General features: G+C 41.1%; 1 non-coding gene across 1 annotated transcript; it reads right to left on the bottom strand.

Annotated features, from left to right (window-relative positions):
- Positions 1-324: 324 nt before the first annotated feature.
- Positions 325-428, bottom strand: LOC133766138 (small nucleolar RNA U13). The gene has a single exon (XR_009866688.1). It is a non-coding gene; the product is annotated as a small nucleolar RNA U13 (small nucleolar RNA).
- Positions 429-4,145: the final 3,717 nt, after the last annotated feature.

Raw genomic sequence — 4,145 nt, 5'->3', positions numbered from 1 at the left:
GTGTAGAGCAATAGTTGAAGTATTTATATTTGAGTGTAAAGTACAATACAAAAACCTGTCTAATTGGACAACCTTGCCTGTCTCTTATTTTTTTTTTAATTAGAGAATAAGAAAATAAATAACAAATGCTCAGCATGAGACAAATAGATTTTCACACTACTTTCTTGGTGATTCAGGCCTTTTTTGGTCTGGAATAAAAAAATTAACTCCTAAGCAATTAAAAAATTATTTGCTCAGATATTTGTGTTGAATGTTATTCACAGTAAAACATGAAGGCATAATTTCAAAAAATATTAAAAAATTATTCATTTTCCCCCTGATATCTGTCAGTTAGGTAAAATGCAGATGTGGTAACAATGTTAGAGGAAGCCACCTCTCACATGATAGCATGAAAATCTAATCATCACACTTAAGCACTACAAAAGGATGTGTTATTAATCTTTTTTACAGATTTATTTTATTTATTTGAAAGAGTTACAGAGAAAGGGAGAGATAGAAAGAGAAAGGTCTTCCGTATGCTTGTTCACTCCCCAGATGGCCTCAACAGTTGGAGCTTCTTTCAGGTCTTCCAGGTGGGTGCAAGGGCCCAAGCACTTGGGACATCTTCCTCTGCTTTTCCCAGGAGCATTAGCAGGGAGCTGGATTGTAAATGGAGCAGCAGGGACTCAAACTGGTGCTCATATGGGATGCCAGGACTGCAGGCAGGCTGAGGCTTTAACTTACTGTGCCCAAAGCACCAGCCTCTGTGTTATTAATTTTTTTTTTGACAGGCAGAGTGGACAGTGAGAGAGAGAGACAGAAAGAAAGGTCTTCCTCTTCTGCTGGTTCACCCCTCAATGGCCACCGCGGCTGGCGCGCTGCAGCTGGCACACTGCGCCAATCCGAAGCCAGGAGCCGGGTGCCTCTCCTGGTCTCCCATGGGGTGCAGGGCCCAGGCACTTGGGCCATCCTCCACTGCACTCCCGGGCCACAGCAGAGAGCCGGACTGGAAGATGTGTTATTAATTTTTTTTTTTGACAGGCAGAACGGACAGTGAGAGAGACAGAGAGAAAGGTCTTCCTTTTGCCGTTGGTTCACCCTCCAATGGCCACCACGGCCGGTGCACTGTGGCCAGCACACCACGCTGATCTGAAGCCATGTGCCAGGTGCTTATCCTGGTCTCCCTTGCCTTCCCAGGCCACAGCAGAGAGCTGGCCTGGAAGAGGGGCAGCCGGGACAGAATCCGGTGCCCCGACTGGGACTAGAACCTGGTGTGCCAGCGCCGCAGGCGGAGGATTAGCCTATTGAGCTGCGGTGCTGGCCGTGTTATTAATTTTTAATTGACAAAAAGGCAGATGGTTGCAGACATTGATGTTTAGAAATGTGTATACATTGTGGAATGGCTATGCTGGGCTGATTAACATATGTACTACCTCACATATTTTTGTGCTGAGAATGCTTAAAATCTGTTCTCTTGGTGATTTTCAAGAATACAAAATATTATTGTTAATGGTAGTCACCATGATGTGTAACAGATCTCTAAAACTTATTGCTTCTATATTTCTGTCCTTTGGCCAACATTAGCCTGACCCTGCCTTTGCCAAACCCTTCTTCTCCATTCCTGGGTAACTACCTTGCTGTTTTCCATTTGAGTTCAGCTTCTTTAGATGCCAGGTACAAGTGAGATCACGCAATATTTGTCTTTTTTTGTGGCTGGCTTATTTCACCTAACGTAAAATCTTCCAGGCTCATCCATGTTTTTGCAAAAGACAGAATTGTATTCTTTGCTAAGGATGAATTATGCCGTATTGTGTACTTATTACATATTTTATTTAATTTTTCCCAAGAAACCTTTTATTTAAGGAGTACAAACTTCATATATTTCATAATTACAACTTTAGGAACATGGCAATTCTTCCCACTGTACCCCCCCTTCCACCCACTCGCCTATCCCTCTCCCTCCTAACTCTCCTATTCCCATTCTTATTTTTTTTACTGAGATCTATTTTCAATTAACTTTATATTCATATTATTAACTCTATGTTAAGTAAAGAGTTCAACAAACAGTATGTATATATATATACGTATATATATATATAACAGTATGTATATATATATATATATATATATATATATATATATATAAATTCTTCCTCAATAGTCAATACAAAATTGTTCAAAGTTATTGCTTATCCCAGTGTCAATTTCATGTCTATAGACTGTCTTTTAGATGCTCCATTAGTAATCACCGGTCAGGGAGAACATACAGCAATTGTTCTTTTGGGGCTGGCTTATTTATTTTTTTCCCAACTTTTATTTAATAAATATAAATTTCAAAAGTACAACTTTTGGATTATAGCAGCTTTCCTCCCCATAACCTCCCTCCCACCTGCAACCATCCCATCTCCCACTCCTTCTCCTATCCCATTCTTCATCAGGATTCATTTTCAATTATTTTTATATACAGAAGATCAACTTAGTGTATACTAAGTAAAGATTTCAACAGACTGCACCTACACAGACACACAAAGTATAGAGTACTGTTAGAATAGTAGTTTTACCGTTAATTCACATAGTACAACACATTAAGGACAGAGATCCTACATGGGGAGTAGGTGCACAGTGACTCCCGTTGTTGATTTAACAATTGACACTCTTATTTTTTTTTTTTTCATTTATTTGACAGGTAGAGTTATAGACAGTGAGAGAGAGAGACAGAGAGAAAGGTCTTCCTTTCATTGGTTCACTCCCCAAATGGCTATGACCGGTGCTGAGCCAATCCAAAGCTAGGAACCAGGTGCTTCTTTCTGGTCTCCCGTGCAGGTGCAGGGGCCCAAGCACTTGGGCCATCCTCCACTGCCCTCCTGGGCCACAACAGAGAGATGGACTGGAAGAGGAGCAACCGGGACTAGAACCGGTGGCATTATGGGATGCCGGTGCCACAGATGGAGGATTAACCAAGTGAGCCACGGCGCCAGCTCACACTCTTATTTATGATGTCAATAATCACCCAAGGCTCTTGTCTTGAGCTGCCAAGGCTATAGAAGCCTCTTGAGTTCACCAACTCTGATCTTACTTAGACAAGGCCATAGTCAAAGTGTAAGTTCTCTCCTCCCTTCTTTGATGGCCCGTTCTTTCCGCTGGGATCTCATTCACAGAAATCTTTCAGTTAGGTCATTTTTTTTTTTTTTTTTGCTACAGTGTCTTGGCTTTCCATGCCTGAGACACTCTCGTGGGCTTTTTAGCCAGATATGAATGGCTTAAGGGCTGATTCTGAGGCCAGAGTGCTGTTTAGGAAATCTGCCATTCTATGAGTCTGCTGTGTATCCCACTTCCCGTGTTGGATGGTTCTCTCCTTTTTAATTCTATCAGTTATTATTAGCAGACACACTCTTGTTTATGTGATCCCTTTGACACTTAATCCTATCATTATGACCAATTATGAGCTGAAACTGACCACAATGACAATGTACATTGGTACATTGGCATGTACCAATGCCACCTCGATGGGATTGAATTGGAATCCCCTGGCACGTTTCTAGCTCTACCATTAGGGGTAAGTCCGAATGAGCATGGGGGCTGGCTTATTTCACTAAGTATTGTGTTTTCCAGTTTCATTAATTTTGTTGCAAACAACTGGATTGTAGTTTTTTTTTTTTATTACTGTATAGTGCTCCATGTGTACATATCTCATAATTTCTTTATGTAGTCTTCATTTGATGCACATTTGGGTTGATTCCATATCTTAGCTATTATGAATTGAGCTGCAATAAACATGGGGGTACAGATAACTCTTTCATATGCTGATTTCATTTTCCTTGGGTAAATTCCCAGGAGTGGAATGGCTGGGTCATATGGTAGGTCTATATTCAGATTTCTGAGGTATCTCCATACTGTCTTCCATAGTGGCTTTACCAGTTTAGATTCCCACCAACAGTGGATTAGGGTATCTTTTCCCCCACATCCTCACCAGCATTTGTTGTTTGTTGATTTCTGTATAAAAGTCATTCTAACAGGGGTGAGGTGAAATCTCATTGTGGTTTTGATTTGCATTTCCCTGATGGCTAGTGATCCTGAGCATTTTTTCATGTGTCTGTTGGCCATTTGGATTTCCTCTTTTGAAAAATGCCTGTTTAAGTCCTTTACTCATTTCTGGCCAGTGCCGC

The sequence above is a fragment of the Lepus europaeus genome, chromosome 8 (genome assembly GCF_033115175.1).
Source record: "Lepus europaeus isolate LE1 chromosome 8, mLepTim1.pri, whole genome shotgun sequence".
In the NCBI taxonomy this organism is placed as follows: domain Eukaryota; kingdom Metazoa; phylum Chordata; class Mammalia; order Lagomorpha; family Leporidae; genus Lepus; species Lepus europaeus.
This window is presented reverse-complemented; position numbering and strand designations above follow the sequence as displayed.